Source organism: Protopterus annectens, chromosome 4.part1 (assembly GCF_019279795.1).
Source record: "Protopterus annectens isolate FY-2018-M chromosome 4.part1, PAN1.0, whole genome shotgun sequence".
NCBI lineage: Eukaryota > Metazoa > Chordata > Ceratodontiformes > Protopteridae > Protopterus > Protopterus annectens.
This window is the reverse complement of record NC_056734.1, coordinates 23175614-23189851: the sequence shown is the minus strand read 5'-3', so window position 1 is coordinate 23189851 and position 14238 is coordinate 23175614.

Here is a 14238-nt window from a genome sequence, read left to right as displayed (position 1 = left end):
CTTCAATCGCATTGCTAGATAGGGGCACAGGGAACTAACGTCTGGTAAGCCAGATGACCAAGAACACTATTGGGCTAGGCTTGCATTGGCTCCAGGGACATTAGCCTAGTACTTATCTATGAACCTATGAACACTGCTCTCTCCAAAAAAATGTACAAAAGCCAAGACAGAAAAGGAATTAAAAAAGGGAAAAGTAGTTGAAATGAGGAAAACTCAATATATGACATGCACATTAGAAAATGATGGTTCACATGAGATATGTCTACATAGATCTATATTTGAACTTTCACTCCAATGAACCTTCAGAACACAGGATGGGTGCCGTATCCCTCTTTGTCACACAAACGGCTTTGTAGCAAGGAACTGAAATCATTGTGCACACAACAAACTGCAACGTCATCTACAGTAATATGAAACCATAAAACTATTATTAGTACATGCATTATTTTTGGATGCAGTGCATAACCTGTTATGATTATTGCTTGAAAATATACATCTCTGTTCTACCCCTTTGCATTTGTTGGTCATTCTTCAGTTATCAACTAGTAATCTGAAAAATGCAGTCTGTAGGCCATTTTATATCATTGGCTTTAAAATGTGTGAAGATATTAACTGTAAATAACATATGCAGTTGCCAACAAATGAAGGGCAGATTAGATGTTAAGGTAGACAACCTGTGAATTGTGTGCTGCTTACTTACCTTTCTAACCTTAGATCTAACACTTTCTAGATCTGACCTGAGATGCCCACTGCATGGAAGACAGCCTACATTGCTGTTGTATTTTCTTTCTCCCAAGCAGTAATCATTCACAGTTGCAATCCATTAAAAACAAACACTGAATGCGTGCAGTATGTTTACATATCCTACATGAATCCAAGTATTTGGGATTCAGCAATTTTAATCAGTTCACACCTCCTTTGCATCTTCACTGTGTTAAAAGCCCTGAATCTGCACCATATAAAAGGCAACAGTGTAGCTAGGCAAACTGATGGTGAGACTTATGTTGGGAAGACTGCACATAAGCTATTTCAAAAGGTTATATCTGTACAGAGCATTACTGAACTTCAGAAGGTATACTTGAATTTTGTCAGCTACATACTGCATATGCTAGAATGTATTTTAGAAAAACCTGAAGCAAAGTCTTTTACACCTTTATCTGTATGCATTAGTTACAAGTGTACTAATGGCATGGGGATGTTTGCTAAGCCATTTCACAGGTTAACATGATTGTCAATACATGAAAATGGAATGCTCTGTGATAAATATGTACAGTGTGTGGTCACTCCTCTACCCCATGTCCCAACTGTTCTCTCTATCCACCTGCTTCACTCTACAATGAGTTAACCAAGCACATAATAAGTCTGACTAGTGCTGCTGCACAAGTTATATCCCACTACCTAAAGAACTTGCACAGCTGAACTTCACCTGCATTTGCAAATGTTCACAAGGAACAACACATGGATTCAACTGAATTGAACCAAACACATAATAAGTCTGATTACTGCTGCTGCAAAAGTTATCATATCCCACTACCTAAAGAACTCACAGAGCTGAATTTCACCTGCAGTTGCAAAAGTTCACAAGGAAAAATACATAGATTTAACTCAGTTGAACCAAGCACATAGTAAGTATGACTACTGCTGCTGCAAAAGTTATCATATCCCACTACCGAAAGAACTTGCACAGTTAAATTTCACCTGCAGTTGCAAAAGTTCACAAGGAACAATACATATATTTAACTCAAATGAACCAAGCACATAGTAAATCAGACTACTGCTGCTGCAAAAGTAATCATATCCCCCTACCTAAAGAACTTGCACAGCTGAATTTCACCTGCAGTTGCAAAAGCTCACAAGGAACAATACATAGATTTAATTCAATGTAAGGCAATTTCCAGGCCTCAAACTAATAACTTAATTCATTAAGTCATGCATTAGTGTGTTCTGATTTTAGTGTTGAATGTGCTGGAAGGATATGCCCACTCCTACCTACTTATCCACACTCACGGGCCTTTTACTGCTGAAGGTGAAGCTAAATTGACATTTTAGCATATTTTAATCTTATCAGTGTAATATATCCCTGGAAAGACAATGAAAAGCACATAACCATAAAATTAAATGCTGTGACTCAAGTCAAGTATTTAGAGATCAGAGACCTTGTCTTTGTATCCATGAACATTCTACCTCAGTGATTTTTTGTGGTAAGCCATCTGGGGGATTCTTCCAGCTCTGTTCACTTTGCTCACTCTGCTTCCCTACCCTGCCCCTATCCCACACACCCGAGTACCTCTACTCATATATTGAGCAAACCACTCCCCCTCATTCCTATGATCCACTTTTATACAACCCTACCTTTTCCACATCCACGTTTCATTCACACCTTACCTACCTTTATATAACCAAACATCTGCTTTTCCTTACATCCATCACCTTGCATTCTCATCCCACTACTATAATTCTTTGCATCTTACTCTACTTCACCATCACAGTACAATCACCACCTCAAACTATCTTACATTAACTCCAGGCTTACCTTCTCTTCTATGGACACATCAAACTAACGTTGCACCATAATTTTACTACTGACCTATCACACATCTCCCCCACCCTCCTTACCACAATCCACAAGGCAAATCACCTAATCACATTGTCAAATTCCACCCTGAAGTCAAAACATTTCCAACCTTATCTTAAGCTGCTCACATATTACTAGATAACTTACATCTCTATTCACACCTGATATTACATTCTAACACATAAATACCACTATTACTATTTTTAAACCCACCATTACAGTTGACACACTCCTTCTAACCTGCCTAACCTCTTTACTCTTTAATTCTCAACCTCGCTACAGCTATATCCTCACATACCCCCCACACACACCAATGCATATCAACAACCTCCTCCATCTCCTCAATAAACAACACAGCTTTTCACACATCTCCTCCCAGATTTTCCCCATACCCTCCCATATTATTCAGTCCACAAACTGGCTGCCTCACCACCTATGAAACTGCTCTTAACACCAGTACCATCATCTATAAATAAAAAACACTTCCCATAGAGCTCATTCCTCATTGCCTGTCTACTCAAATGTGGGGACATAAATCCTAATTCAGGCCCACCCTCTAATTCTAAAAACAAGAGTATCCTCAAAGATTTAAACATACTTACATTGAACCTTAGAAGGCTATGTAGAAAATAGCCCCACTGAATGCCTGTATGATCAAAATAAACCTGACATACTAACCCTTACTGAAACATGGCTATACCCCAATGTAAAAGACACAGAAATAATACCTCCAAATTTGCACTAACCAGAAGAGATGGATCTAAAACAAACAAAAAAAAGGAGAGGGATAACCCTTCTATATCCCTCTACACTCAACATCATACCCTACACCAGTAATTTACCCATATTTTCTAATACTGAAGTACTGATCTCTTTTTTGAACCTCAACACATCAAAAATAATTTGCATAATAGTAATTTATATCCCACCATGTCACAATATAGCAGTGTTGGAAAATATTTTATCCTGGACATCCCAAACAATAAACCTCGAAATAATAAACTTAGAAGATGTAACTATAGATTGGCACACCATAGCTTTCAACACCCCCACAAGCAGTATAAATCTGTATATTTTTTCTCAGCTTATCAATACTCCTATAAGATACAACAAAGATCTTGCCTGCCATTCCACTCTAGACTGGATCTTAGTATCCCACCCCACCAACTACCCCTCTTCCAGTACACTGCTAGCTCCTTGAGCAATCATCTGCCAGCTTATTCCCTTAGAATAAACTCCAAACAATTAAGAGTACACACTGTAAAATCAGTTAGGAGCTCAACTAATATTTGTCAGCAAAAATTCAACAATCTCCTACGTGAAATAGACTGGACACCCCCTAAATCAACTACCCCTTAATGATGTTGTACTATACTTTAATACGTACCTCTCAACCGTACCAAATTCCTTGGTTTTTACTGGTTTTGAGGTCCAAATCATGGGGTGCCATAAGTTCCTGAGTGGCCCCCTTAATTCCCAAATTTCCCGGCTTTTTTTTAAATTTTTTTTCCCTCTTTTTTTTGACTGACGTCATCACATGCAGAGGGGTGGACGATGACATCAGCTTTGCAAACAGTCTGCCAGCCTGTTGGAATTCAGTTGAGGGTGGCTGAGTGTGTGACTTGTTTGTTTATGTTTATGTCAGCTGGAGTCACATCTCGCATGCTGCAACAGCTCTACCCTTCCCAGTGAGAATCAAGAGAGAGGAATGGCCGCCTGGGACACACACATGAGTCAGTCAGTGGATTGTCCATCCAAGAGGCTCCTGAGAAGAAAAGGAGCGACTTCCAAGAACAATGGCATGCCAAGAGTGCATGGACTTTGTAGTGCAGCTGGCCTTCAAAGTGCGAGAGGTACAGGTACAGTAGCTATTTCCTGTGTACTGTATTTTTAACTGGGCTTAATCATTATTGAGCACTTATTGCAGCATTATTCTTCTGATTGTTCAGAATATACACTGAGAAGTGAAGGTGTATCACAGCATCACAACATGCCCAAAAATAAAGGTGAGGAAACTTGCAGAATTTATTGACTTAATAGTGACATACCTTCTAGGCCAATTTAACCGTGACATTATCGTGGTATGACCCTGCTGTGTTGTTGGTTTGTGATGTACAGTTAACATATTTAGGTTGTATTGGGGTTCTTCTGATGGATAAGTTACATTTTAACAGGTTTCTTCTGTAGTGTATGACTGATGTTAAATCGTCAAAGGGAAAAAAATAAATACGTATTGGTGATGTAGGGAAACACATTTTGTATTCATAGTTTCCATTTTTGGATCTGAATTGTAGTACTGAGGCAGCACTATTTTTTTAAGCCATGGGCTACTTTCACAGACAGCACGCAGTAAATGTAAAAGGCTGCTGTGTATGCTACTCCTTTAGGAGGGTTATATGCACCTTGTCTCTTACCATGTGTTAAAGAACACAGTTGTTTTTTTTTTTTTCTTTCTTGTGAGCTTAGCGTGAATACAAACTTCATTTGATAGAAAATATTTGATACCACTTCTTTTAGGGGGCCCCCCAAACTTTCAAAGTATCCTTATTTTTGTAGGGGGGCTTATGTAGCATTTCCTCCTTTCCTGAATTGATTGTTATTTTACAAGAGGAAAGTAGGCTGCCTGCATCCTTTCCTTGTTAGTCACTTGTGGTGTACTGTTGTAGCTGGATCATGTAGGCCTGTTTCTTAAGAGGAGATGAGTTATTTTGTGTATGTGTAGTGACTGTTCTCACTTGTGTGATGTTTAGTGTACCTGTGTGCCTTGTAAAATTAAATTGTTCTGTCTCCAAAGGTAATGTGTAGTAATTGTTATGTCATCTGTGAAATGGGTGCAAGAAAATTTTTGAATTGCATGCAAGATTTTCATATTTGTAATATAGAGATTTGCAACCCCCCCCCCCCCCATGTGGGTGTGTGACCACTGGTCAGTGTACTGGTTTTGGCACACCTTGTTATCTAAAGTTGTAAAGAAAAAAAAGGCAAGAGAGGAAGATACTCTGTAATGTAACCAGGCATTCCACAATCTGTTACTCCTGTAAATAATCCTGCTGTTTTCTTAATTTGTAGAAGCAGTGGGTAGGTTGACCAATACATTCTAGTCTAATGTTGCTGCAGTAGTCATGAATGTAGCACCATTCACCAATCTAGTACTTTCATTAAAAGAATAGTATTCTGCTTTGTCTGTATACAGCAAAATGTAAATTTAATATATTTAATCCTGCATTATGTAGCAGACCATCAAGACTGTCATTTTTCTTGTAAATGCTTTCTGGATTCTTTCAAGCCTATAAACACAGGGTACATCACAATGGTGTTTTCTTAGGTACATTTTTATCTCCTAGCTAACCAGTCTTTAATTCTGCTGTTTGTAGGTTTTGCCAATTGTAGATGGAATGCATGCTAAGTAGTGGTAGTGCATATTTCAGCTTAGAAAAGAGAATATTTTTGGCAATAGATTTGCAGGTTATTTGGGGATAGTAAGTGGGATTTTTTTTTCCTTTTTGATGATCAGGTTAGTCCCACTAGAATAGTAGCTTCTTTTCAGTGGAGACCCAAGGCAGTATTTATACTACTAGGGGAGAGCTGGCCAGGCTTTATCATTATTTATATATGGCAGCCCCGATGACTCCTGTTATTTTTGGAGTTCCTAAACTCCACAAGGAGTTAAATAATCTGCCTAAGTGTCCTATTGTGGATGGGAGAAATTAATTTACTTATTCTTGTGCTAAATACGTGGATTATAAATAGAAAGATCTGTTAAAGGATAAAAAAAACTGGGAAGACTCTTGGAATTTTTTTAAGTATGATTAACCAGTTAGATTTTAGAGCTAATGATATTTTTTGACTATTGATTTATATTCAGCCATACCCCAGAATATAGAAATTCTGTGAGTGACTGAATTTTTATTCATGAAGGGTTTAGCACAGGAAGATGTTAACTTGTATGAGGAACTGTCGGATAAAGTCATTATACTGTCTTCTTCCTCTCCACTTCCTATGCCCACTTGTTTCTGTTTGTTCTGTTTAACCAGGCTGTGCCTGAAAATGGTGTGTTGCGATCAGTGGACTACCCCAGTAAACAAACTAAATAAATAAATATTGGATTGCTCATTTCTTTCAAACTCTTTCTCGCTCTTTCTTCCTATTCCATCCACTGCATAACAGTCTCCCCTTTACCTTCCTGATGCTGCTCATGGCAGTACCTTTCAGTATAGTGATACAACATCAAACCAAATCTAAATTGTCCTTAAGTAACATTTAAAGTGTTATAATTTATTTCTTTCACTTATTAATTTATCCTTTGTTGACTGGACTAGTCATATTAGGTTAGTGGCCTAATACAAGTTAATTTTTATTTTTATATAAGAGAATAGTATTTTAGTTTTATACAAGTTCAAAGTTTTATACAAGTTCAGATGTTACTAATATAAATAAAATAGTTTTGTTCTGGTTCATATTTTGTGTAATTTAATGAAGAAGGCTGATGCGCAGTCGCAGTTAATTTTATTTTTATAAAAGAAAATCATATTTTAGTTTTGCGCAAGTTAAAATATTAATATAAATAAAATACTATTGTTCTGCTTATTTTGTGTTTCATGATCATATTTGGGTTGTGTGTTCTTTAGTTTGCATTTAAAAGTTGGTACCCCACAATTCCATCAGAGTGGGTGGGATACATAAGTATGTATGCAAATTTTATGTTAATCAGTGTACAGATTTGTACCTCTTTTTCTTGGGCGTTTGTCCAGATTTTTGATGTTTCCATGTTGAGAGATATGCTTTAATAACACCTTCCTTCACATACTTAATACCATAGCTCCCATTCATATGAAAATAATCAAAAAGAACTCAACATCATGGCTCTCTAAGGAATGTAAACACCTGATGAAGCAAAGGGACCTAGTCTGGGTAACCTGGAAACTAAAAAAAATAAACATAATCATGTCAATTTTAAAACACTGCAAAACAAAGTGACACATCTAATCAATAGAGATAAGAGGTCATACTATTCCCAGCTTCAACTCCAGCATAAAATCAACCCCAATAAATTTTGGCACTCCTTATCTTCTCTACTTAACTCTGGAACAAACAGCAAGTACAACCCTTCAATTGATACCCCTCCATCACAAATAGCTGACAACGTTAATAAGCAGTTCATAAAATCAATATCAGACCTTCTAACTAGCACCCCTAATGCTGGACCCCCTACCCTTCAGCCTATTCAGACACCAACCCTAGACCATCAACTACTTCTAATCCTGTCATTAGTACCCTCCTACTCAACAAGATGTCATACAAACCCCATTTTTATTTCAGCCCATACCCACTGACACCATTAAGAAACAAAAACTAAAACCCTGCTCCATCTTAGCTCATAATTTTCCATCACACTCCCTCATACTGTCTACCAACTCAATTATCTACCCAATAAGTATCCGTATAAATAGGGTTTTATCCATATCAGAAGTACTATCATATGGGAACAATCTCACATCACCCCCTCTACAAAGGAGGCAACTGTTTTGAACCATCCAGTTTCTGTCCTATATCCATCTTCTCACCCATATCCAAAATTCTTGAGAGAGGTATCCATCAGCAAGTAATTCAATTTCTGTTGCAAAACAATCTTCTAACCAAAACCCATCATGGCTTCTGACCCAGCCACAGCACAGCTACAGCCCTATTATCCTTTACAGACACGGTGAATAAGGCCAGAAATGGAGGATGCTATACAGCCTCAATATTCCTTGATCGTGAAATGATCCAATAAACTATTACCCTTTCTCCACAGCCCTATTGGAGTCCCTCAAGGCTCCATCCTCGGACCTATACACTTCAACATTTTCACAAACAACCTTCACACTGCCTCTAACCCTGGGACCCTCATTCAATACGCTGATGATTCCACCATAACATGCACTGCTCAATCACTAGTAAAACTACTCTCAACAACTCAACATTCCTTTACAGCAGTCAAATCCTGCCTAAGAAATGCCCAACTCTTTCTTAATCCAAAGAAGACTAAACTAGTACTCTTTCACCCCAAAATCACCTCCCCTGTCACTGATCATTTCAACATCCTTGCATCTGACAACACTGCTATAGAAATAGTGCAGGAAACCAAATTTCTAGGAGTTTTCATTGATAATAAACTTTCATTTGACCCCCATATACAACAAAATATAAAGAAAACTCATCAGAAACTGGGACTCTTATATAGAAACAAACATTTCTTTACTGCAGCAACCAGAACTATCCTTGCAAAAACATTTATACTTCCCTCCCTTCTTTACGGTGCCCCTATCCTAACTAACTTATAAACTTCTACCCTAAGCAAGATGGAACAGTGTACAACAAAGTTGCAAAGTTTGCCACAAACTCTAGATATCACACACACCACTGTAAGCCACTACTAGAATTAAACTGGTTTGACCTCCCTAATCAACTTGCCTTTATTCAGCTATCCAGCTTGCACAACCTTATTTTTAAGTCTACTGTCTGCCCTGCACTAGCCAATCTAGTGACACCTTACACACCAAATTGATTTCTATGATCAGAAGACAAAAATCTCTTAGCTATCTCAAAACCTCCAAGAAAACTAGGTCACGCTCTGTATCCTTACTCTGTCTCAATATTATGGACTTAACTACCTCTAATTACTAGGTCTATGCCTGGCCTAACCCATTTCAAAGCATCTTTAAAAAATCATCTCAAAATACCTGGCTCTACTCCTGCATAAAGCCTGCCTAATGCTCAGCTCTTCCTCTTTTTCTACACTAGCCTCATCCTCTTCGTCTGTCATATTTTACTCCTTCACAGTCTGCAAAAGTCCAAAGTTCTCCTAACTTCATCTCTGTTTCTATACCATATCCTTAAGCTACTGCTCAAGTTGTAATGCCTCTATCCTTCTTAATGCCTCTATTCTTCTTAACTCTCCTGCTATCTTTCTGTATCACTCATTTTCTGGCTATTATTTCCTAACTGAATTTTTTCAGTACTGTAACAGTCAATGTCATAGAGTGCAGTACCTACATACTATTTTTGGACACTATCTACTTATAGGCTATGTACATGGTGAGATTGACTATTGTCGATAATGTTTTAACTCTATATAATTGTCTAGATGTGTATTATATACTGTAACATCTTGTAACATAGTTTTATGCTCTTTCAAATAATTCTTCTATAGTATTTCTAATGTCATTTCTATTGTATTAGATTATACTGTATTGCATTGTATTGTATGTGGAGCTTTCCTCCCCAGGCCTCTGCTGAAAATGGGTTCTGTATACCCAGTCAAACTACCCAGGTAAACAGATGTCAAATAAATAAATAAATAGTTTCAGGGACAGTTCTTTTCATAGCACTTTCAGCATTGCAAAAATGGTTTGTTAGCAAAATGTGTCATTTGCCTGTTCTTTTGGGGCAGTGGAGCAAAGCTGAGTTACTGTTATGGCACAAACAAGAACAGACTGTTATTTTAGGGGGAGCAAAGGTGAGTTACTTTTACAGCACAAAAAAGGATATATAGCTATTGTTACTCTTCTTGTTTTGCTTCCTGCCTGTTGTTCGTATTTCACATTTCTAGACTGTTTTACATTTCTCCAGTGGGTAGCTACTTTTTCTGTTTCTTTTTTCTGGAAACAGTTATTTTGTAGTTATGTGATACTTAAGTGTATTATCCTCCTGTTGTCTTTTAGGACATGTAGAAGTATGTCATCCAAGCATGGCTATCCTCGAAGATCCCCGTTCACTGATGCTGACAACCAGGTGACAGTGGATGCCTTTAGGTAACATGGTGCTTTTCTTCTGGACAGGGGATGGAGAGATACGGCATGCAGGATGCAAATTTGGTGTCAGATTGTTGATAATGTGAATGCTCTGGGTGGCCATGGTAAGACATACAAGCAGGTGTGGCACAAGTCAACTGACATGCTCACATCTGCATGGAGGAGAGCAGCTGCAGTGGGCTGTGACCATATGGTTACCAGAGGATGGTGTGCTAAGGATCTGCCATGAACACCCAATGAGGACTTCCTGGCAAAATTCAGGGATCCAGACAGTTCACAGGAAAGTTCATTACAGCATATCCTGGAGGTCAGAGCAACAGTTTCAGAGACAGCAAGCACATCTCAGGAAGGCTTTGGTATCTCATCAGTTTAATAATGTTGTTTAGTAAAACAACTGAAATATATACATTACTTATGTGTCACATGAATTTTATTTCGGGGAGATTGAAGATTGTTACAGTTATTAGGTGAGGTTGGAGTTGTCAACCACATTCTTGTTGAAAGTATTCTTAATGGACATATAAAGGGGTAAATGTACTAATTACCTGAGTTACTGTTAAATGTCATGATGTTGCCCTTACCTTTTGCTTAACTTCTTCCAGGACCATCTGGCTTGCAGAGGGGAATATCACCTGCAGATGGTAAGCCAAACATTTTTATGTCAGTACTGCTGCGCAATTTAAAGAAATAATTTAGTGTGTGATGTTGATGTCAGGCCTGTTGCATGTATTGCTCTGTTGTCTGTAATGGCGACAGCACTGTTAGTTTGTTAGTATATATTAGACTATAGTGGTGTATGTATTATTTTTTTCTGTGTTTGTTGCTTTTCATTACAGCTGATCAGGACAGTGGAAGTGCGGGCCCTCTGCAACCTGATGTCAGTGGTTCAGCAGACTCTAATGATGATGGTGGCTAAACAGAGGCACAGTCAATGGGTGCAGAGGTTGAATCTGACATTGAGGTTGACATACAGCCATCCCCTGCAATTACATCTGACACAGCCAGCAGGCCTATGCCTACCCATTCCAGTGAGCCCTCAGATATTGAACAGGTGGAGGGCAAGGCCATTGATCAGGGAAATGTGGCTACTGTAGCTTCAGTGCCTGCTGAGTATGGCTATATCCAAATTGTGGGAGAGGTACCACACAGGAGGGTTGATGGGGTGCTTAGAGGGGACCTGCTGCCCATCCTCCACCTGGTACAGGTGTCTCTTCCCATGCCACTCAACATATGTATAGGGCCATCATGGAGGCATAGCACATTCCCATAGATGTTCCAGACAAATGCTCAGGGTTGTAGATATGGCACAGGCTGACATGCATAACTGCCAGTACAGTGCTTCTGACTGAATGGATCAGGCGAATGATACATTGGAACAAGGATTGTCAAAGATGGAACGAGGGATGTCTGTCTTGGAACAAGCATAGTCTGTGATGAAATGTCTACTGGGGGAAACAGCATCCTCGTGGGCATAGGTCAGCCACATCATCTGCTTTAGCCAACGTAGCTGTGCCATATCACACTCCTATAGTGGCAGTGCTTAAGTTCCACTGCTCCATCAGTGAGTGTGCTGTCCACACCAGGACATGGCAGGCCATGGGCCATGATGCTGGGCATCTCTCTGAAGGGAGCTTGTCCAGCAGATGTCAGTCACATTCAGATAGCAGCAGTGCATCTGACCATGGGTATGGATGGGCCAGTGCAACTCCTGTTAGAGCCACTGCTTATGGTCAGGGATGACAAAGATGAACTGCCACCTCTAACATGCACAGCACAAACCTGTCCAACATATCAAGATGTAGAGCATGCACAAAGCTTGGCTGTATTCATGCAGAAACTCACACACCAATGTGAACCTGGAAGACCCCTACAGACACACACACAACAGTTACATGGTTCAGCCATGTAGCTTAAAACTCATTTTGTCTCACTGGCCATTTTTTGGTTTATCCAAATGTCTGCCTGCTTCTCTTTCTTACTCACACACTCACCAACCTTTTGTGTTAGCCTAAGCCCCCCCCCCCCCCATACAAAACCCTGTGAAAGTGATGATAACTGCCATATCCCTGTTTTCTATCTTTTGGATTCAGGGATGCATATGCTTTGTGTCTGAGACTGAAGGTGCATAGCTGATTTAGTGCTTAGTATATCTGCATCTGTAGTGTTGAACTGCTGTTTCAACCTTTGACTTATATTGTCTTTGGCAATTTTGTGAGGGCTGTGAAGACAGAAACTGCAATATGTATCATTACTTTCTAACTTCTTTCTTTAATGATTTTCCAGTACAAATGCATGGTGCTAAACTTGAGGCCATGCAGTAACCATCATTACTTTTGAGGGGTATAACTGTGTGAATCTTTGATGCCTGAGTCCTACTACTTAATAATACATACATATAAGTCGCATAAGTCTGTGCTGTCACATGTTAAGATAATTTCTGTAACAATATCCCACCTTTTCCTTGCTTATAGTACCAATTAGTGAAATAGAAGGATATGCCACTCATTCATATTATTGCACAATGCACTCCAGGTTTAAGATTTACCATGTGAATGCAGCAGTTGACATGGTTGTAGTTCAGGGCTGATTCTTTCTGATGCAAGCAGTACATGGCTAATACATGGGGAGGTAAAGGTTGTGTGGGTTGCCTGGCATCAAAGTTACTATACATATGTGTATAGGAGAAAGGTTTTAGGCTCCTAGGTGGTGAGTGAGTGTGTTATGCATTATCTCTTAGCCAATGCAAGGGCATATAGAGCATGCCTACATCAGCCTACACCCACAGCAGCTGGTGGTTCCCCCTCTGACACCTCATCTGCTTGTGGATGTGGTGACCTTAGCATTTGTAGTGGGATGTGTGGTCCTCCCCTTGCTAATCCTGCTGAAGCTGTTTCCTCAAGATGATGTTGTGTCACATGGCACATACTGTGAAGATTTCTATGCATGTCCATAGATTTTACTGCAGGCGTCCGCAGTATGTATCTAGACACCAGAACTATAACTTCAGCAGACCAGACACATGCTCTATGATATTTCTGGTTTGAGCATGTGTCTCATTATGGCATTTTTCTGTGTTTGTGTGCATTTCTGATGGGTTTCATCAGCCACAGTTCCAGTGCATAGCCTGCATCCCACAGTAAATGACCCTGAGATATGCCCCCCCCCAACAAACATCTGGTACAGTAGGGAGGTGTGCCAGATATGTAATTTGTAGTAACTGCCAGGGTTGCCTGCACACACATTCAAAATGATTCTCTTGGCATTGCACACAATTTGGCAGTTGATAGAGTGGCACCCATTTCTGTTTAGGTAGATCCAACCCTGTTCCCCGAGCGGTGCTTTAAGTTCTTTATGTGTGCAATCTATGGCACCCAGTACTTCAGGACAGTGTGCTACATGGTAGAACTTCTGCATATTTCTTCTCTCTCCTCAGAACTATGGGAAAATATATGTGGTAACTGGCATGTTGGGGCATAGCATTCAGGAACTGGTGGAGGATCCTGGAAGCTGATGCCTGTGACACCCCAAGCATGTCCCCTTTGGTCTCTGAAAGGTATGTGTAGCTGAGATTCTAAATGCTACACATACCTTTGTCTCCACTGGGATGAGTTTCACTTGGTTGGCTCTGGCTCTGAACCGAGAACAGAAGAGGTTGCAGAGTTGCTGTATTGTGTCCCTATCCACCCTGCAGTGCTCTACAATTTCCAAGTCACGTAGGTTGTGAAAAGCTAATTGGGGCCTGAAAACTTTTCTCCTTCTCAGCCTAGGCCTATTGGCAGCATCAGCAGCAGCACTGACTTCAGCCTGTAGCACACACAAATGAATAAAAGCAGCAGAAGCCCCTACAATTCTGTGTTGACTTCTTTCCAT